This window comes from Ranitomeya imitator, chromosome 2, assembly GCF_032444005.1.
Source record: "Ranitomeya imitator isolate aRanImi1 chromosome 2, aRanImi1.pri, whole genome shotgun sequence".
In the NCBI taxonomy this organism is placed as follows: domain Eukaryota; kingdom Metazoa; phylum Chordata; class Amphibia; order Anura; family Dendrobatidae; genus Ranitomeya; species Ranitomeya imitator.
In genome coordinates, this window is record NC_091283.1 from 549,159,487 (window position 1) to 549,183,249 (window position 23,763).

Below are 23,763 nucleotides of genomic sequence, written 5' to 3' on the forward strand. Positions count from 1 at the left end.
CTTTAGATATAACCAACCTGATATAGATACTTTATTGAAGAACCTATTACAAGGAGATGTCAGTCATTGAAGATTTTTGTTTTCAAGAATAATTTAAGTTTCTAGATGAAACTCTGTGTCCTTCAAAAATATGTTAAAAACAGCTAATAAATTACAAGACGGTACTTGTCCATACGGAGAAGACATGATTTATGTATTCTGCTAATTCATTGACTATTCAATTGCTGTCTCTGATGTATACATCTCTGATCTAACAGCTTTTTCAGAAAAATGTCACCACCACTTGTTAAGGGCCAAGGATGTCCTGGGAGATCACTATTGTCAATCCTTAATCTTTAAAGAGAGTTAATGTTGATAAAATTGGTTTATTTCTACAATCAAGTTTTCTGACAAATGAAAGTGTTAAATAATGTTTTAAAAAAGAAAACCTTCTTATACAACATAAGATATGAATGATACTTGCTATTCCAAATCATTTTATGATTGGTGGACTCTCACCTCATTGACCCCCAACAATCCTGGGAATGAAAAGAAAATAGTGCATATCTAACGAAGATCTGTCACAGATTTCACAATGAAAAACTGTAAATGTTAATAAGTAGATCTCTTAGACCTGAATAGGCTGTAATTGCATTTTCACCATAGATGGAGTATCAACTGTCGGGCATCTGGGTTCAAACCCTTGAGCCTGTCCTTTGTGATATGCTTCTCTGTCCGCCAAGCCACAGCAGATACACCTTTTCTCCAGCTGTTTAATTTTTGTTATCCTTGCTTCAGTCATTTAAGGGTAACAGGTGTTTTCATTTACTCATTTGTCTACCTTATCACCTTTCGGGTGCCGCTTTCTATACTTTCTCCCTGCTAGTATTTCCTACTCGTGATAGTCTCATTTGGATGTCCAGCTATACTGCTGTAGTTTAAGCCAGCCAGTGAAAGACCAGCTAGGGATTATCTCTCTCCTGTTTATGTTCTTTACACTGCACCTATCTTCTGTTTCTTTTTAGGAAGTAGGCCACATGTTCTCTAATAGTACATAATTAATCGTATATTTTGAATTTCATGATTTGTGTTACTCATTCTGGGATCTCTTTCTCTTTCTGCACCCTTTCCGTTCTGCAGGTAATTTATACTCTGCTCTGGTTTTCAGTTCTTTAGGAGGAACATGAAGCACTTAACAGGAGTTCAGGCAGCATAGGCCTGAATTGCCATCCTCTGATCTGTGGTTAGGGCTATGTCTGCTCTTGAAGGAACCACTATGGACTACAGGGTAAGGATCTATAGTCTGTACAGGAACCGGCAAGGTTAGTTTCAATTTTTAGTGTGTTTCCTATTTTCCTGAGTTAATTGCTGCACAAACATAACAACAAAATTTGTCAATCCCTGATGTAGAGGAATTGTGTGGCTGGCCAAATCTCCAAAGAACTTCAAGAGTTCTGTCATTTAACAGCGTGGGAACCGCGGCTCTCTGACCAGCGGTAATGATTTTACTGCTCATCAGAAGCAGTGATTGTCGTGCTGTCATGCACAAGACAGCGTGGCAAGCAATTAATGTTCAGGCCCTTCATTCAAGTGAATGGGGTCCTGGTTCAGGTTCAGACACTGTTCTTGTACCCAAACCTGAATTTTTTTATTACCCGTCGGACCCGAACATCCAGGGGCCCGCCCATCTCTATTTATGAGGTAATAACTCTGGAACACTTCAGTGGATCCTACTGATTCTAAGACTGTTTTTGTGATATATTGTACTTTATAGTAGTGGCAAAATTTATTAGAGATGACTTGCATTTATTTGCGAAAAAAATGGAAATCTGGTGAAAATGTGGAAAATTAAGCAATTTTCACTTTTAATTCTTATGCCCTTAAATAAGATAGTTATACCACACAAAGTAGTTAATAAATAATAACTTTACATCACCACAATTTGTGAAACAACATTTTTTTTGTTAGGAAGTTATAATAGTTAAAATTAGATCCAGTGATTTCTCATTTTTCCAACCAAATTTACAAAACCATTATTTTAGGGACGGCATTACATTTGAAGTGACTTTGAGGGGTCCATATGACATAAAATACCCAAAAGGGACATCATTCTACAAACTGCACCCCTCAAGATGACCACATACTCAAAACCACATTCAAGAAGTTTATTAACTTCAGGTGCTTCACAGGAATTTTTGGATTGTGGAAAAAAATGAACATTTAACTTTTTTCATAAACAATGTATTTTACACCCACATTTTTTTTATTTTCGCAAGGGTAACAGGAAACAATGGACCTCAAAATTTGTTGTGCATTTTCTCCTGAGAATTCTGATAGTCCTTATGTGGGAACAAACTACTGTTTGGGCATACGGCAGAGCTTGGAGGGGCAGAGCGCCATTTGACTTTTTGAATGCTAAATTTGCTGGAACAATTAGCAAACACCATGTCATGTTTGGAGAGCCACTGATGTGCCTAAACAGTGAAAATCCCCCAGAAGAGACACCATTTTGGAAACTATATCCCTCAAGGAACTTATCTAGATATATGATGAACACACTGAAGCCCCAGGTGCTTCACAGAAGTTTATAATGTTGAGCCTTGAAAATAAAAAAAATCACATTTTTCCCACAAAAAAAAGTTTTTACCTCCAAATTTTGCATTTTCAGAAGGGTAACAGGAGAAATTGGACCATTCAATTCGTTGTGCAAAGAAAAAACTGCTACTACTTCCATTTGGAGATCCCTTGATGTGCCTAAACAGTGACCCAATTTTAGAAACTAGACTCCTCAAGGAATGTATTTAGAGGTGTGGTGAGTAGGGTTGAGCGACTTTTACTTTTATAGGATCGGGTCGGGTTTCACGAAACCCGACTTTTTCAAAAGTCGGGTCGAGTGAAATCGGCCGATCCTATAAAAAAGTCGGGGTCGGGGTCGGCCGAAACTCGAAACCCAATGCAGTGCATTGGGTTTCCAATGGTTCCCAGGGTCTGAAGGAGAGGAAACTCTCCTTCAGGCCCTGCGATCCATATTTAAGTGTAAAATAAAGAATTAAAATAAAAAATATCGCTATACTCACTCTCTGACGCGCCCTGGTTCTCACCGGCAGCCTTTCTTCCTTCGAATCAGCGCTTGCAGGACCTTGCGGTGACGTCGCGGCTTGTGATTGGTCACGCGACCGCCCATGTGACCGCTCGCGCGACCAATCACAAGCCGCGATGTCACCGCAAGGTCCTGACGTTGCGGCTTGTGATTGGTGGCGCGAGCGGTCACATGGGCGGTCGCGCGACCAATCACAAGCCGCGACGTCACCGCAAGGTCCTGCAAGCACTGATTCGAAGGAAGAAAGGCTGCCGGTTAGTACCAGGGCACATCAGAGGGTGAGTATAGCGATATTTTTTATTTTAATTCTTTATTTAACACTTAAATATGGATTCCGATACCGATTTCCGATATTGCAAACATATCGGAACTCGGGATCGGAATTCCGATACCAGATTCAGAAGATCGCCAACTTCATGGCCGACCCCACACAGGGGTCGGGTTTCATGAAACCCGACCTTGCCAAAAGTCGGCGACTTCAGAAAATGGCTGACCCGTTTCGCTCAACCCTAGTGGTGAGCACTTTGAGCCCCCAGGTGCTTCACAGAAGTTTATGACGTTGAGCTTTGAAAATAAAATAAAAAAAAATCACATTTTCCCAACAAAAATATTTTTTTAGCCCCAAATTTTGCATTTTCATATGGGTAACAGGAGAAATTGCACAACAAATTGTAAGGCGTAATTTCTCCTGAGTACGCTGATACCCCATATGAGGGAGAAAATGGAATGGTATTAGGGTGCAATGTAACATTGGCAGAGCCTCTGAGGTGCCAGAACAGCAGAAAGCCCCCATATATGAATTCATTTTACAAACTACACCCCCCAGTGAATTGATCAAGGGGTGCAGTGATCATATTGACACCACATGTTCCTCAAAGGAGTTGTACCATTGAGTGGTGAAGAAAGAATAAATTACATTTTACCACTAAAATGTTGTTTTAGCCCCAAGTTTTTAATTTTACTAATGGATAATGGTAGAAATTTTCACAATGAGGCCCATTATTTACCGAGTGATCCAATACCCTATATGCATTCAGGAAATACTTTTCAAGCACAGTGCAGAGCTCAAAAGGGAAGAAGCTCCATAGTGCAGAATTTACAGTTATGGTTTGCAGGTGTCATGACCCATTGGGAGAGCCCCTGGGGTGCCAGCACAACAGAACCCCCAAAAGTGAAACCATGATAATATTGACACCACGAGTGTGTCACAGAATTTTTCCTTTGTGTAGTGAAGAAAAAATAATCAGACTTTTACAACCAAAATTTTGTGCAGTACTGCTTAGCCACATGGCCAGACTCAGGAGAGATGGAACGCTATTTGACTCGTGGAGTACATACAGTGGGTAAGGAAAGTATTCAAACCCCTTTAAATTTTTCACTCTTGGTTTCATTGCAGCCATTTGGTATATTCAAAAAAGTTCATTTTTTTTCACATAAATGTACACTCTGCACCCCATCTTGACTAAAAAAAACAGAAATGTAGTATTTTTGCAAATTTAGTAAAAACAAACAAACTGAAATATCACATGGTCATAAATGTTAAGACCCTTTGCTCAGACAGTCATATTTAAGTCACATGCTGTCCATTTCCTTGTGATCCTCCTTGAGATGGTGCTACTCTTTCATTTGAGTCCACCTGTGTTTAATTAAACTGATAGGACTTGATTTGGAAAGGCACATACCTTTCTATATTAGACCTCACAGTGCATGTCAGACCAAATGAGAATCATGAGGTCAAAGGAACTGGCCAAGGAGTTCAGAGACAAAATTGTGGCAAGGCAAAGATCTGGCCAAGGTTACAACAGAATTTCTGCAGTACTTAAGGTTCCTAAGAGCACAGTGGGATCAAAAATCCTTAAAATGGAAGAAGTTTGGGACCACCAGAAGTCTTCCTAGACCTGGCCGTCCAGCCAAACTAAGCAATTGTGGGAGAAGAGCCTTGGTGAGAGAGGTAAAGAAGAACCCCAAGATCACTGTGGCTGATCTCCAGAGATTCAGTGGGGAGATGGGAGAAAGTTCCACAAAGTAAACTATCACTGAAGCCCTACACCAGTTGAGCCTTTATGGCAGAGTGGCCCGACGGAAGCCTCTCCTTAATGTAAGACATATGGAAGCCCGCATAGAGTTTGTTAAAAAAAACACATGAAGGACTCCCAGACTATGAGAAATAAGATTCTGTGATCTGATGAGACCATTTTGGTGATAATTCTAAGTGGTATGTGTGGAGAAAAGCAGGCACTGCTCATCACCTGCCCAATACAATCCCAAAAGTGAAACATGATGGTGGCAGCATCATGTTATGGGGTGTTTTTCAGTGGCAGGGACAGGATGACTGTTGTCATTGAAGGAAACATGAATGCAGCCAAGTACAGAGATATCCTGGATGAAAACCTCTTCTGGAGTGCTCAGGACGTCAGACTTGGCCGAAGGTTCACCTTCCAACAAAACAATGATCCTAAACACACAGCTAAAATAACAAAGGAGTGGCTTCAGAACAACTCTGTGACCATTCTAATATACTGCACCACACACGAGAGCTGACAGATCCTCTATATACTGCACCACACAGGAGAGCTGATAGATCCTCTATATACTACACCACACAGGAGAGCTGACAGATCCTCTATATACTACACCACACAGGAGAGCTGACAGATCCTCTGTACACTACACCACATGGGATAGCTGACAGATCCTCTGTATACTACACCACATGGGAGAGCTGACAGATCCTCTATATACTACACCACACGGGAGAGCCAACAGATCCTCTATATACTACACCACACAGGAGAGCTGACAGATCCTCTGTACATTACACCACACAGGAGAGCAGGAGAGCTGACAGATCCTCTATATACTGTACCACACAGGATAGCTGACAGATCCTCTATATACTACACCACTCAGGAGAGCTGACAGATCCTCTATATACTACACCACACAGGAGAGCTGACAGATCCTCTATATACTACACCACACAGGAGAGCTGACAGATCCTTTATATACTACACCACACAGGAGAGCTGACAGATCCTCTATATACTACACCACACAGGAGAGCCGACAGATCTTCTATATACTACAACACACAGGAGAGCTGACAGATCCTCTATATACTACACCACACAGGAGAGCTGACAGATCCTCTATATACTACACAACACAGGAGAGCTGACAGATCCTCTATATACTACACCACACAAGAGAGCTGACAGATCCTCTATATACTACACCACACAGGAGAGCTGACAGATCCTCTATATACTACACCACACAGGAGAGCTGACAGATCCTTTATATACTACACCACACAGGAGAGCCGACAGATCCTTTATATACTACAACACACAGGAGAGCTGACAGATCCTCTATATACTACACCACACAGGAGAGCTGACAGATCCTCTATATTCTACACCACACAGGAGAGCTGACGGATCCTCTATATACTACATTACACAGGAGAGCTGACAGATCCTCTATATACTACACCACACAGGAGAGCCGACAGATCCTCTATATACTACACCACACAGGAGAGCTGACAGATCCTTTATATACTACACCACACAGGACAGATCCTCTATATACTTCATTAAACACGAGAACAGTAATGTAGGTCCAGTGTGTGTAGTAAAATACTTACCGGTGGCCATATTCCACTGCAATGAAGAAGACAGAAGCAACGACACAGTGGCAGAAGGCGGCGACTGCTGCGTATTTTATTACACACAGGGCGAGACATTGTTTTTATTAGTACGATTTGGGGATAGATGTGGTTTTCATCACTTGTTATAGCTCTTTTTGTGGAATTGTGGTGAACAGAAAAAAAAGGATATTTGGCGTTCTTGAGTTGTTTCTGTTTACGGTGTTTACTGCTCGGGTTAATTGTTTTTATAGTTTGATAGATCGAACTTTTCTGAACTCAGCAATACCAAATATGTGTTGTTTTTTTAAATATATTTATTTTCAATGGGATAAAAAGGGCTTATTTGAACTTTTAGGAATTTTTTTTAAACATTTTTTGTTTCCTTTCACTGGTACAGTACAGTTAGCCCCCTTAGAGGACATGAAAATGCGATCATCCGATCGCATGTGCTATTATGTACAGTGATGCCACAGCATCACAGCACATAGCAGAAATCACAGTCTCCTTTAAAGCCCGGCTACAGAAAGAAGACCCCTGGCTGTCATTACAACCCATTCGCGACCCACGATCACATCATGGGCACCAATGGGTGAGAGAATGATGCGCACGCATGTTGGCATGTGCTATATGCCGCTGTCAGAGATTGACACTGGCATTTAACACGCGCCATACATGTAAGGCTGATGTCGTAAAGGTGTTAATTACCACTGTTTCACCTCTATTTTCCTGTGGGCCCCTCCCCCACTATTTCACCTCTATTTTTCTGTGGGCTCCCTCCCCCACTGTGTCACCCAATATGCTGTGGGACCCCTCCCCTACTGTGTCACCTCTATTTTCATGTGGGCTCCCTCCAATACTGTGTCACCCAATATGCTGTGGGCCCCCTCCCCCACTGTTTCACCTCTATTTTCCTGTGGGCCCCCTCCCCCAGTGTGTCACCCAATATGCTGTGGGCCCCCTCCCCCACTGTTTCACCTTTATTTTCCTGTTGGCCCCCTCCCCACTGTTTCACCTCTATTTTCCTGTGGGCCCCCACTATTTCACCTCTCTTCTCCTGTGGGCCCCCTCCCCTACTGTGTCACCCAAGTGGGCCTCTCCCCCACTATTTCACCTCTATTTTCCTGTGGGCCCCCTCCCCCACTATTTCACCTCTATTTTCCTGTGGGCCACTCTCCCCTACTGTGTCACCCAATATTTTGTTGGCATCTCCCCCACTATTGCACCTCTAACCTTCTATGGGCCTGCTCAGAGAGGGAAAGGGGAGCCACAGTAAAATAGAGGTGGCTGATACAATAGGGGAGGGGGCCCACAAGAAAATTAGAATATCACTGTGGGCCCCCTCCCCTGTGTCACCTTTAGGTTGCATGGGACCCCCTTCCCTAACTGCCTCTGTGGCTGGAGTTCTACTCAGGGTGCAGGCACCATAACTATTTATGTACTTACAGTCACACTGACTGCAGCCATCCCTCAGCCCCTCTGTACAAATTGACCGTGCTTTGTGCTGCTTGGGCAGGACAGCTGACCAATCACAGCACAGCTCCTTGCTTGAGCTGTGCTGTGAGGTCACACAAGGAAATCTAATGCTGATTGGCTGAATTGCAGCCAATCAGCGTTTACACTGCTGTCCAGGGCTTTGTTGAAGAGGAGCAGAGGGACAGAGCACAGGAAACAGGTGACTGCGGCGGGTCAGCTGTTGTGTGCTTGTCTCCTCTCAGCCTCAGCCTCACAGTCAGCTGTTCCTCTGACTGTGCTGGCTGAAGTGAGGGTCGGCACTCACACACAGCTCTCCTGGCAGAGTAATGGCAGCGGCAGCAGGTGATGTGCAGTCTGCCAGCCGATGCTGGCTATATAATAAAGTGTGCACTGCTCGGCGAAGCTATGAGGCAGGGCCCACCGGAGGATTCTCCAGTGTCACGGTGCCCCAGTCCGACCCTGAGTGTAGGGTTATCGTGGAGTTAGCAGTGATTGTACAGCGGCATATACACATATTCTATGTGTTCTAATCTGGACAAGGATAAGCCGTACACTCTATTACTTTTCTGAGAACTAATTATTGTGAACAGCCTGCAGCCTCCTGGATGATAGGGGGCAGCTGAGAGCTATTCGCTACAAGATTCACAGCACTTGTTTCTGTATGACTCTTGGCCTGTGATCTCTGTGATTATTGCATTGTCATTCCAATCTGTTGGCTATGGGAATACAGTCTTTCCGACTTATGGATACAGACGGTATCCGAAAGCTGATGGCCGTCACAGTCCTCCCCAGTGCCAGTTGCCCAGTCACCATTGCTTCTCTAAGAAAGACGTGCCTGCGCTACAGCAACAAGTCGCAGACAATAGAGATGAGCGAATTTGTTCGGAAAATGAATGCCAAACATAAATTTGGCACGAATATGGCACTTTCGGATTCGTGATCGGAAACCCATGCAAAATTTGATAAAATCGGTAAAAATTGTGAACATTCAGGAAAAGTGATGGAAAATATTTGCGTTGCCACAAAAATATTTTCAGCACTTTAGCAACGACAATGGTGGTGTATCATGAGCGTTTGGCACATGTTTGGTGACGGGAGGTGGTTTGCAGAGCTCAGAGGCACAGAGTTTTTGTAAGCACAGCACAGCACAGCAGTAATTTCTTTTTTCCCTAACTTTATGTGTGCAAAATATGGCTAGCTTATCAGGGCGCCGGAAACACCAACATTGTCCTGACACAACGCCTTGTGTCATTGGCTGCTGAAAACATATGTCCCTCTGCATATAAATAGGGAACATCTTGTTTTAGCACCACTTTGACACTGATACATCACAGAGAGGCTGCTCCTGATGCTGCCACTGTTACTAGCAAGATTTCAGCAATTTAGTTAGGCGGTTGTATATCAGTCAGATAGTGTAGCTAGATAGTGTCCAGCGTGGCTGTAAAATTTACCTTACGGAATTTTTTTCTTTTGGGGTATTAATGAGGTTCTCAGACAAAGCCTGCATGGCACATGTCCTACAAATGTGTTGTGCACTGCTTCTATAGTGCTCAGTGGCGGACTGGGCTGAGGGGCAGGAATGCATATGGCCCCCGGGCAAGTGCCTAAACCACTGCACAGGGCCGCTGGGGGACCTGTGATGAGCAGGAACTGGAGGGCAGAACACGCAGCGTGCACCTGTGGCTGGAGCCATGGCCGGCTTCAGTAATGTGCATGCTGCGGTGAGAGGGGGCAGCTCCTGGCACACAAGAAGAGGAGGAGGCTGCATTACTTCCATAATGATCACACGCAGCCTCCTCTTCTGTGTGCAGATCTGTCTCCGATGTCTGCTCAGCCAGGACCTGGAGGGGGAGGAGCTACAGCATGCAGACTAGAGCAGCAGCACAGGACGGCAGGACATAGACAAAATGAGAGGAAGCTGCTCTGTGGGCCCACTGTCCAGCACACTCCAGGTAATGTCTCCAGCTGCTCATCTCAACGCTTGCTGCGCTAAGTGGCAGGGGGAGGGGGGCATTTAACAAATTAAACATGGCAGGTCAGAGTATGTGTGTTTTTCTGAATGTGTGTGTTTTCCTGAATGTGTGTGTTTTCCTGAGTGGGTGTGTATGTGCGCACGTGTGCCTGCATGGCAGCAGTTAAACCCGCAAGCCAATCAGAGGCTGGCAGCTGACATCAGTGCGCATGTCGCCAGCGTATGAAGTCATTGTTATTCGCCGACGAGTCTGCGCTGAAATGCAAGGGATGGACGTCGGCGCTGGACCGTGGCCAGGTAAAGAGAAAGGTGTTTTTTTATTTTTATTGAATGCCGCAAGTCCGGAGCAGAATGGAGACACGGGGCAGGAATGGTAACAACACAGGGGACAGGAATAGAAACAACATAGGGGGCAGGAATGGAAACCACACAGAGGGCAGGAATGGAAACACAGGGGGCAGGAATGGAGACACAGGGGGCAGGAATGGAGACACAGGGGGCAGAATGTGAGACATGGGGTCATGGGAGACATGGGGGCTGGAATATTGAGGCAGATGGGGCAGGATCATGGTGCAGGATGGAGACACATGGTGCAGTATCATGGGGCAGGATGGATACAATGGAGACAGATGGGGTGGTAGGATGGGACAGATGGGGCAGGATCATGGGACAGATGGGGCAGGATGTGGAGATCATATGGGACAGAATGGATCCTAATGAGGGCAGAATGGGAGAACATAAGGCTGGAGCCAGGAATGAGATACACGGGGCCAGGATGGGGGATGTTATTACCATAGGGGCTAATTAAGGGATATTATTACTGCAGTGATGCATTTATTTTATTTTTTGAGGATACTGTTTTAAATGATGGGGCGGTTCTGTTACTGTGCAGAGCGACATTATGTCGCCCTTTTTTCTTCATCTGGTGCAGTGTAGAAGTTGGGAAAAAATTAAGTAATGTGCTCTGCAAGCAGAGCTCTAGATAACAGTGTTAATTCCTGTAGAGACCCATCCTGGCTGGAAGATGTGATGGCGGTCTGTGCTGGTTGAGGATAAAAAGTGAAGCTGAAGGACTTCCCCTAGAGACGTCACCGGTGAGTCAGTGTGTTATCTGTACACTGACACTATACACTATATACAGAGTTCCTGTGTACAATGTCACCAGTGATCACTGTATTACCTGTACACTGGCACTCTATACAGAGGTCCTGTGTACAATGTCACCAGTGATCACTGTATTACATTTACACTAACACCATATACAGAGCTCACTGGAGATCACTGTATTACCTGTACACTGACACTGTATACAGAGCTCCTGTGTATAATGTCACCTGTGATCACTGTATTACCTGTACACAGACACTGCATACTAGGTACAGATCTCCTGTGCATAGTGGCACTTTTGGTGATAGTATTGTGTTTTTCTTTATTAATGATCAGTATTGTAGTATTCAGCCACTATGTGGTGGTAATATGTGGTCCGGTCATGGTGTTGCAGTATTTGTCTCTTGTATGTGCTATTATTCGGTAACTGTGGTGGTAATATGTGGACTGGTCATGGTGTGGCGGTATTTGTTCTCTGTATGTGTTATTATTGGTCACATGTGGTGGTAATATGTGATCTTGATATGGTGCAATGGTGTTTGTCTCTTGTATGTGATATTAGTCGGTCACTGTGGTGGTAATATGTGATCTGGACATGGTGTGGCAGTATTTGTTCCTTGTATGTGATATTATAGGTCACTATTTGGTGGTAATATGTGGTCTGGTCATGTTTTGTTGGCATTTGTTCCTTGTATGTGGTATTATTGGTCACCATGTGGTGGTAATATGTGGTCTGGAAATGGTGCGGTTGTATTTGTCCCTTGTATGTGATAGTGTTGGGTCACTGTGGTGGTAATGTGGTGTCTGGTCATGATACTGTGGCATTTGACCCTTTGGATGTGACATTATTGGTCATTTAAAAAATTGAAAAATAAATAAAAATATACCTAAATTGTATTGCATATTTTAACAAGTTTTTAATAGGTTAGCGTAGAGTAGGGCCCGGCCAAATGAGTCTACCTTGTCGTGGTGGCAGATTAGAAAAATCTTTTGGCCAAAACAAAAGCTGCTGGCCTTATGTGTGATCTGGTGATGGGAACTGTTAATGTGTGATTGGTGAGAAGTGCAGTTTTTCCAAGAGAGAGCAGTGGGACTGTGGACAGTTCCAGGGGTGGAGGCGAGGCTGGGGTTGGAGCCTGGATAGAGTCTCAATGGTCCCCAAAAATGTGGTCAGTATGGGTCCCCAAAATTCCTAGTGGCAGCCCTGTTTGAAGGTTCTGTATGGTGATGTTAAGGAGGTGCTCTATGGTGGTGTTATGGAGGTTTTGTATGGTGCCGTTATGGAGGTACTGTATGGGCGGCAAACAGCGGGAATGGTGAGCAGTGATCCACATATGAGCTTAAGATTACATGGCCTGACAAGGGGAGAGGAGGGAAGGGAGTATTGGGCAAGGTGTTTTACTGCTAGCGCATTTCAAGGACTGTGGTGTGTGTGTGTCATTATGCAGTGGGGCTGTGCGTGTGTCATTTGTGCATTCACTCTGTGTCATTCTATGTGACTGCAGACTTGTGAATCCTTACATTGCTCGCAGTGCTGTGCTTATTCAGCGGGTGTGTGACTGCAAGTTTGTGATTTGCATACATGCGGTCACATGCTGACTAGACTTGCATGGCCTAATGCAACTGTAATGAACAGGGCCAGAAACAGTTTTGTCGGAATGTGGCTGGGAATATATATATCGCATGCTTGTGGTCACAAGACCACCTGTTCCCGGCACCAGAGATTCTTCACAGCGCACAGTGTGCACGATATGAGGATTCACACATAGTGATTGTAGACATGTAGCATAAGATTCAACAACCCCTTTAAGGATGGGCCGCTACTCATGGGCCACTGCTGTGTGATTGCCCCCCAGGCTAAAATTTGCCAGCCAGCCCCTGATAGTGCTCCAAGCATGAGTATAGCATTCTAAATAATATTATGTCAGTAGGTAGATGTGAAAAAGCCTGCTGTATCCCACATTTTAGCTAGTTAGATAGGTGGTTGAGTATCAGTCAGATACTGTTGGTAGCTAGTGTCCAGTGTGGCTATTAAATTCACCTTCCACCACTTTTTTTTCTTTTTTGGCCATACTGAGGTGCACAAATAAATCCAGCAGGGCACGTGTTGTGCACTGCTTCTATTGGGATCCGTGCATGAGTATAGAAGTCTAATTCACATGTAGCTAGTAAAAAAATATTAAACAGACTGCTGTTGTAGTTTAGTTCTGTGGTCTGCAGACCTAAGGCACATTAAAAAAAAAGTTAATTTTTTTTGTTGCTAAATGTGACACAGCCTGCTGCATCCTATGTAGTCATTTTGTGGCGGTGATATGAACCTGTCTGCAGACCTAATACACATTAAAAAAAAATTATAATTTTTCAGCTGCAAAAGTAAGGGACCTGACTTGAAAAATAGCTTGATGAAAACTGTAGAAGGAAAGAGCGCAAATAGTGTCTCATCTGAGAAGGTTAAAAGGTTAATCCATAGGACTGCACTCACCAGATGTAGCTGAGTTGAAGCATTAAAAGAATTCGCTGCAGCAGATCCTCGAGTCCAGGAAGGACCAGCCGTTAGATATAGATAGGGATAGTCTTAGTTACTCACCGGTTAACTGTGTTTTTCGGAGTCCATGACAGCACTATGGAGAGAGGGGATCCGCCCTTCAGGAACAGGAAACCTACAGATACATAAGGGCGGCACCTCTCCCACGCATCAGTTGGTTTACAGAGCACAAGAGGACCACCAAGGTTAATAGCATACATAATAAACAATAATACAATAACTAACTATTCACTTCCCGTGAATTATATATAAATAAAGGAAGAGGTGTACACCCAGAACTTAAGAAGACGGGAGGGTATGTACAGGTGCTGTCATGGACTCCGAAAAACACCGTTAACCGGTGAGTAACTAAGACTTTATTCGGTCGTCCATGACAGCACTATGGAGAGAATTACAGAGAGTAACTAACTAGGGAGGGACTACAGCTTGCAGCACCCTTACACCAAAAGAGAGGTCAGAAGAGGCACCCAGGTTCAATCTATTATGGTTATAGAAAGTGTTTGGAGAAGACCAAGTAGCAGCCTTACAAATCTGGTCGATCGACACCTCCAATCTGGTCGATCGACACCTCCAATCTTTCCGCCCACGAAGCCGCCATAGCTCTAGTGGAATGTGCTTTAAGACCTTCAGGCGCTGGCTTGCCCTTTGAGAAGTATGCCAGCGAGATAGCCTCCCTGATCCATCTAGCTAAAGTAGATTTCGATGCTCTATGCCCTTTCCTACTACCTTGATAGGACACGAATAAGGCATTATCTAACTTCCAGGGATCAGTTACCGCTAGATACTGCAGGATACATCTTCTTACATCTAAAGTGTGTAACTTCCTTTCCTTATCGTTAGTAGGATTGGGGAGGAAAGATGGAAGAACTATTTCCTGTGTTCTGTGGAAACTGGACACTACTTTAGGGAGATATGCTGGATCAGGGGATAGTATCACTCTATCATCCCTAAGCTGCATGTAAGGGGGAACCCTGGATAATGCATGTATGTCACCTATCCTACGCGCCGATGTTATGGCCACCAGGAAGGCTACCTTAAGAGATACATTTTTAATAGAGGCTGAAGTAATTGGCTCAAATGGGGCCTCTGTCAAGGCTGAGAGGACTAGGTTCAGGTCCCAAGGCATGACTCTATTCTTCACAATTGGCCTAGACCGTTTTGTTGCCCTGATGAATCTGCTGACCCAGTGATTCTCAGCAATGTTGCAGCCAAAGAGGGCCCCCAAGGCTGATACCTGCACTTTAACCCCTTAGTGACAGAGCCAATTTGGTACTTAATGACCGAGCCAATTTTTGCAATTCTGACCACTGTCACTTTATGAGGTTATAACTCTGGAACGCTTCAACGGATCCCGCTGATTCTGAGATTGTTTTTTCGTGACATATTGTACTTCATGTTAGTGGTAACATTTCTTCGATATTACTTGCGATTATTTATGAAAAAACGGAAATATGGCGAAAATTTTTAAAATTTTGCAATTTTCAAATTTTGTATTTTTATGCCCTTAAATCAGAGAGATATGTCATGAAAAATAGTTAATAAATAACATTTCCCACATGTCTACTTTACATCAGCACAATTTTGGAAACAAAATTTTTTTTTGTTATAAGGGTTAAAGGGACACTGTCACCTGAATTTGGAGGGAACAATCTTCAGCCATGGAGGCGGGGTTTTGGGGTTTTTGATTCACCCTTTCCTTACCCGCTGGCTGCATGCTGGCTGCAATATTGGATTGAAGATCATTCTCTGTCCTCCGTAGTACATGCCTGCACAAAGCAATCTTGCCTTGCGCAGGCGTGTACTATGGAGGACAGAGAATGAACTTCAATCCAATATTGCAGCCAGCATGCAGCCAGCGGGTAAGGAAAGGGTGAATCAAAAACCCCAAAACCCCGCCTCCATGGCTGAAGATTGTTCCCTCCAAATTCAGGTGACAGTGTCCCTTTAAAAGTTGACCAGCAATTTCTCATTTTTACAACACCATTTTTTTTTAGGGACCACATCACATTTGAAGTCATTTTGAGGGGTCTATATGACAGAAAATAATGAAATGTGACACCAATCTAAAAACTACACCCCTCAAGGTTCTCAAAACCACATTCAAGAAGTTTATTAACCCTTTACGTGCTTCACAGGAACTGAAACAATGTGGAAGGAAAAAATGAACATTTAACGTTTTTTTGCAAACGTCTTAATTCAGAACCATTTTTTTTATTTTCACAAGTGTAAAAACAGAAATGTAACCATAAATTTTGTTATGCAATTTCTCCTGAATACGCCAATACCCCATATGTGGGGGTAAACCACTTTTTGGGCGCACCGCAGAACTTAGAAGTGAAGGAGCGCCGTTTGACTTTTTCAATGCAGAATTGGCTGGAATTGAGATCGGACGCCATGTCACGTTTAGAGGGCCCCTGATGTGCCTAAACAGTGGAAACCCCCCACAAGTGACACCATTTTGGAAACTAGACCCCTTAAGGAACTTATCTAGATGTGTGGTGAGCACTTTGAACCCCCAAGTGCTTCACAGAAGTTTATAACGTAGAGCCGTGAAAATAAAAAATCGCTTTTGTTTACACAAAAATGATCTTTTCGCCCACAAATTCTTATTTTCACAAGGGTAACAGGAGAAATTAGACCACAAAAGTTGTTGTGCGATTTCTCCTGAATACGTCGATACCCTATATGTGAGGGTAAACCACTGTTTGGGCGCACCGCAGAGCTTGGAAGTGAAGGAGCGCCGTTTTACTTTTTCAATGTAGAATTGGCTGGAATTGAGATTGGACGCCATGTCGCGTTTGGAGAGCCCCTGATGTGCCTAAACAGTAGAAACCCCCCACAAGTGACCCCATTTTGGAAACTAGACCCCTTAAGGAACTTATCTAGATGTGTGGTGAGCACTTTGAACCCCCATGTGCTTCACAGAAGTTTATAATGTAGAGCTGTGAAAAAAAAAATCGCATTTTTTCTACAAAAATGATCTTTTTGCCCACAAATTTTTATTTTCACAAGGGTAACAGGACAAATTAGACCACAAAAGTTGTTGTGCAATTTCTCCTGAGTACGTCGATACCCAATATGTGGGGGTAAACCACTGTTAGGGCGCACCGCAGAGCTTGGAAGAGAAGGAGTGCCGTTTTACTTTTTCAATGTAGAATTGGCTGGAATTGAGATCGGACGCCATGTCGCATTTGGAGAGCCCCTGATGTGACTAAACAGTAGAAATCCCCCACAAGTGACCCCATTTTGGAAACTAGACCCCCCATGGAACTTATCTAGATGTGTGGTGAGAACTTTGAATGCCCAAGTGCTTCACAGAAGTTTATAATGCAGAGTTGTGAAAATAAAAAATATTTTTTTTTCCACAAAAAAGATTTTTTAACCCCCAAGTTTTTATTTTCACAAGGGTAACAAGAGAAATTGGACCCCAAAAGTTGTTTTCCAATTTGTCCTGAGTATGCTGGTACCCCATATGTGGGGGTAAACCACTGTTTGGGCACACGGCAGAGCTCGGAAGGAAGGAGCGCCGTTTTGGAATGCAGACTTTGATAGAATGGTCTGCGGGCATTATGTTGCGTTTGCAGAGCCCCTGATGTACCTAACCAGTAGAAACCCTCCACAAGTGACCCCATTTTGGAAACTAGACCCCCCAAGGAACTTATCTAGATGTGTGGTGAGAACTTTGAATGCCCAAGTGCTTCACAGAAGTTTAGAATGCAGAGTCATGAAAATAAAAAATATTTTTTTTTCAACAAAAAAGATATTGTAGCCCCCAAGTTTTTATTTTCACAAGGGTAACAGGAGAAATTGGACCACTAAATTTGTTGTCAATTTATCCTGAGTATGCTGATGCCCCATATGTGGGGGTAAACCACTGTTTGGGCGCACGGCAGAGCTCGGAAGGGAAGGAGCGCCGTTTTGGAATGCAGACTTAGATATAATGGTCTGTGGGCGTTATGTTGCGTTTGCAGAGCCCCTGATGTACCTAAACTGTAGTAACCCCCCACAAGTGACCCCGTTTTGGAAACTAGACCCCCCACAGAACTTATATAGATGTGTGGTGAGAACTTTGAATGCCTAAGTGCTTCACAGAAGTTTATAATGCAGAGTCATAAAAAATATATATATATATTTTTCCACAAAAAGGATTTTGTAGCCCCCAAGTTTTTATTTTCACAAGGGTAACAAGAGAAATTGGACCCCAGAAGTTGTTGTCCAATTTATACCGAGTATGCTGATGCCCCATATGTGGGGGTAACCCACTGTTTGGGCGCACGGCAGAGCTCAGAAGGGAGGGAGCACCATTTGACTTTTTGAGCGCAAAATTGGCTATCGTGTTTGGAGACCCCCTGATGTACCTAAACAGTGGAAACCCCCCAATTCTAGCTCCAACCCTAACCCCAACACACCCCTAACCCTAATCCCAACCTGATCCATAATCCTAATCACAACCCTAACGATAATCACAACCCTTACCCCAAAACAACCCTAATGTCAACCCTAACCATAACCCTAATCAAAACCCTAAATCCAACACACCCCTAATCCTAATCTCAACCCTAACCTCAAACCTAACCCTAATCCCAATACACCCCTAATCACAACCCTAACCTTAACCCTAATCCCAAACCTAACCCTAATCCCAAGCGTAACCCTAATGCCAACCCTAACCCTAATACCAACCCTAATCCAAACCCTAAACCTAATCCCAACTCTAACCCTAACTTTAGCCCCAACCCTAGCCCTAACTTTAGCCCCAACCCTAACCCTAGCCCTAAGGCTACTTTCACACTTGCATTGTTTGGCATCCGTCGCAATCCGTCGTTTTGGACAAGAAACGGATCCTGCAAATGTGCCCGCAGGATGCGTTTTTTGCCCATAGACTTGTATTGCCGACGGATCGTGACGGATGGCCACACGTCGCGTCTGTCGTGCACTGGATCAGTGTTTTGGCGGACCGTCAGCACAAAACAACGTTGAATGTAATGTTTTTTTGTACGTCGCATCCGCCATTTCTGACCGCACATGCGTGGCCGTAACTCCGCCTCCTCCTCTTCAGGACATAGATTGGGCAGCGGATGCGTTGAAAAACCTCATCCGCTGCCCACGTTGTGCACAATTTTCACAACGTGCGTCGGTATGTCGGGCCGATGTATTGCGACGGCCCCGTACCGACGTAAGTGTGATAGAAGCCTAACCCTAAATTTAGCGCCAACCCTAACTCTAAATTTAGCCCCAACCCTATCCCTAAAATTAGCCCCAACCCTAACCCTAACCCTAACCCTAATCCTAGCCCTAACCCTACCCCTAACCCTAGCCCTAACCCTACCCCTACCCCTAACCCTACCCCTAGCCCTAACCCTACCCCTAGCCCTAACCCTACCCCTAACCCTACCCCTAGCCCTAACCCTAACCCTACCCCTAACCCCACCCCTACCCCCAACCCTACCCCTAACCCTAACCCTACCCCTAACCCTAGCCCTAACCCTACCCCTAACCCTACCCCTAACCCTACCCTTAACCCTACCCCTAACCCTACCCCTAACCCTAACCCTACCCCTAACCCTACCCCTAACCCTACCCCTAACCCTAACCCTAACCCTAATTTTAGCCCCAACTGCTCTTCTCCTGCCGGCCGGCAGATGGAGACAGATGGCGGGTGCACTGCGCATGCGCCCGCCATTTTCTTTTGCCGGCGGCCAGGAGGAGCAGCAGGAGGACCCAGGGACACAGGTGAGTATGGCAGGGTCCCCGAATCCCCCTATTTCTCTGTCCTCTGATGTGCGATCACATCAGAGGACGGAGAATTACACTTTGACTTTTTTTTTTTTTTGCGGTCGCCGGTAAACAGTTAATTACCGGCGATCGCAAAACAGGGGTCGCTAAAACCGACCCCGATCATTCTCTTTGGGGTCTCGGCTACCCCCGGCAGCCAAGACCCCAAAGATTCTCGCGGGGCCGGCCGGCGGGCGCACTGCGCATGCGCCCGCCATTTTGAAGATGGCGGCGCCCACCGGGAGACACGAGGAGCATCGGGGGAGATAGATGAGTATTGGGGGGCTACCTGGGACCCCTTTTCTCTGTCCTCCGATGTGCGATCACATCGGAGGACAGAGAAATTAAAAAGAGATCGCGTTTTTTTTTTTTTGCGATCGCCGGTAAACGGTTAATTACCGGCGATCGCAAATGCGGGGTGGGTTAAAAAAAACCCCGAATCATGTTCTCTGGGGTCTCGGCTACCCTCGGCAGCCGAGACCCCGGAGAAAATCCGACTCTGGGGGGCGCTATTTACTTTTTCCACAGCGCCGTTAATTAACGGCGCTGTGGTTTAAGTACCCCTAGCGGCCGCCGTTAAAAGGCGTATCGGCGGTCGCTAAGGGGTTAAGAGTATTTGGGGATAACCCCATATCTAACCCCTTCTGTAAGAATTCCAAAATCTGGTCTATTGGTATTGACTGACCAGCTATTACCCCCGAGTTCTGAAGAAATCTCTTTCAGATTCTGACATAGATTTTTGTGGTTATCACTTTCCTGCTTTTCAGCAGTGTGTTAATGAGGGCCGGCGAGAACCCCCTATCTTTTAGCAGCGCCCGCTCAAAATCCATGCCGTCAGATGAAGGCCAACCGCTCGAGGATGGTAGACTGGGCCCTGGGATAGGAGATCCGGAATGTCTGGCAAGACCCATGGATCGGACCTTGACATAGTCCTCAGGCATGGAAACCACGTCCTTCTGGGCCAGAAGGGGGCAATTAATATTACTGTGGCTTTGTCCTTCCTGATTTTCCTCACGACCAGAGGAAGTAGAGACAGGGGAGGAAAGGCGTAGGCTAGCCTGAAGTCCCAGTTTATGAGGAGGGCGTCTACTGACAGGGGATTTTCTCTGGGGTTCAGAGAGCAGAATTGTGCCACTTTCCTGTTTTCTTTTGTGGCAAACAGGTCTACCTCTGGTTGTCCCCACCTTTCCACGATAAGGTCGAAGATGGTGCCGTTCAGGGACCACTCTCCCTGCCTCAATGTGTTGCGACTTAAGAAATACGCCGTAGTGTTTTCTGCTCCTTTTATGTGTGGAGCCGTCAACGAGAGAAGATGTTGCTCTGCTAGATGAAACAGACGATCTGCTACACACATCAGGGATCTGGAACGAGTCCCGCCTTGGTGATTTATGTATGCCACGGTGACTCGATTGTCCGAGAATACCCGCACGTGGTGGCCCTGTAGATAGACAAGGAGTGTTTTAACCGCCTGCTCCACAGCCGTTAACTCCTTTAGATTGGAAGACATTTCCATCTGATCACGATCCCAAAGCCCGTGGACCAATGTATCCCCCATGTGAGCCCCCCACCCAGAAGGGCTAGCGTCCGAGGTGACAATACGAGTTATATTATATTCCCAGGGGACCCCTGTGGACAGATTCTCTTGATCTAACCACCACCCGAGGGATACAATAGCGTCTTGGGATAGGGTCAGCAGGCTCTCCAGACATCCCCCCAACCTTTTTTGAAGTAACAGCACCTCGCCCTGAAGTATCCTCGTATGATACTGGGCCCATCGGACCGCTGGAATACAGGACGAGAGAGAGCCTAGCAGAGACATGGCTCTTCGTAGGGACATGGTGGGGTTTTTTGAGGCATTCAGCACCTGAAGGTGCAGGCGATTAATTTTTTCTTGAGGCAAACGGCATTCCTGAACCTGGGAATCCAGGGTCAGGCCTAAAAATTGCTGCACCGTCATGGGCTGTAACTGTGATTTTTTAATGTTTAGCATCCACCCCAGACGCTCTAAAGCCGACATCACTTTATGTAACTGTTCCAGACAGTGATCCGCCGATTTACCTACGATAAGGAGATTGTCCAGGTAGGGGATTATTAGAATGTTGGACTCATGCAGGTGTGCCATAACCTCCGCCATTACTTTGGTAAATACCCGAGGGGCGACCGAAATCCCAAAGGGAAGGGCCCTATACTGGAAGTGTTTTACTACCCCATCCAACCATACCGCCACCCTCAGGTATCGTTGGTGACCTGCATAAATAGGGATATGGTAATAGGCGTCCTTCAAATCCAATACTACCATAAAGCAGTTTTTAAACAGCAGCTTTATTGCGGTGTTTATAGTTTCCATTTTAAATGGTTGAACGGTAGTGTTGAGCATTCCGATACCGCAAGTATCGGGTATCGGCCGTTACTTGCGGTATCGGAATTCCGATACCGAGATCCGATACTTTTGTGGTATCGGGTATCGGTATCGGATCCATAGTGAGGTGTAAAATAAAGAATTAAAATAAAAAATATTGATATATTCACCTCTCCGGCGGCCCCTGGACATCACCGCGGGTAACCGGCAGGCTTCTTTGTTTAAAATGAGCGCGTTTAGGACCTGAGGAATGACGTCGCGGCTTCTGATTGGTCGCGTGCCGCCCATGTGACCGCGACGCGACCAATCAGAAGCCGCGACGTCATTCCTCAGGTCCTAAACGCGCTCATTCTAGGAATTTAGGACCTGAGGAATGACGTCGCGGCTTCTGATTGGTCGCGTCGTGGTCACATGGGTGGCACGCGACCAATCAGAAGCCGCGACATCATTCCTCAGGTCCTAAACGCACTCATTTTAAACAAAGAAGCCTGCCGGTTACCCGCGGTGATGTCCAGGGGCCGCCGGAGAGGTGAATATATCAATATTTTTTATTTTAATTCTTTATTTTACACATTAATAAGGATCCCAGGGCCTGAAGGAGAGTTTCCTCTCCTTCAGACCCTGGGAACCATCAGAATACCTTCCGATACTTGGTGTCCCATTGACTTGTATTGGTATCGGATATCGGTATCGGCGATATACGATACTTTTCGGGTATCGGCCGATACTATCCGATACCGATACTTTCAAGTATCGGACGGTATCGCTCAACACTATTGAACGGTCAGAAAATTATTCAGCGCTCTAAGGTTAATGATTGTGGGGGCGGCCATCTTCCTGAGGCCGCGCGTGCGCATATGGAGTCCTCTGCTGCCCGGGGCTTCAGGAAAATGGCCACGGGATGCAGCGCGTGCTCAGATGGAGATCGCGGTGGCCATTTTCCTGAAGCCGAGTTCGCAGAGGACTCAATATGCGCACGCGCGGCCTCAGGAAGATGGCCGCCCCCACAGATCACCAGGGAAATTGCACAGATCGCGCGTTTTTTCTTCTCCTGCCCAGTGGATTCAGAAGATGGGCATGCGCAAACCACTACGCCACCAACGGAATATGCAAGATCTGGGGGAAGAAACAGCAATGTCGCCACGCCCATATGACCTGACCAGCCTGATTGACAGGCGAAAACGGCGACTTTGGTAAGTTATTTCGGCAGCATAGGTGGGGAATCATGGTACACAAAATACATTATAGTAACACACAGCTCAGGCCATATTTAACAGTATTTTTATCTCGTAGTGAAAAAACGGGGTGACAGGTTCCCTTTAAACATCAGTCTTGGTATTATCTATCTAATATCTATCTATCTATCCATCTCAAGACATATCTATCCATCTATCTCTAGATATATCTATCTCTAGATAGATATATCTAGAGATAGATGGATAGATAAATAGATAAATCTATAGATAGATAGACAGACAGATCTATGGATAGATAGATAGATAGATAGATAGATAGATAGATAGATAGATAAATAGATGATAGATAGATAGATGATAGATAGACCTATAGATAAATAGAAAAAAAATCATGCTTGACCGTGATGTGAGGTTGAAACGTTGCACCACTTGGTGCTAGATTAAAGCCCACAATTTTTCTTTGAACTGGAGTGCTGCCTGATTTTTTTCTATTTATATTTTGCGTTGGACAACCACATTATTCAGGAAGTATTGCATCCAAAATCTGCTCAAGTGTATGCTGCTATCTGTCTTTTCTATTTAGATCTATAGATAGATCGATAGAT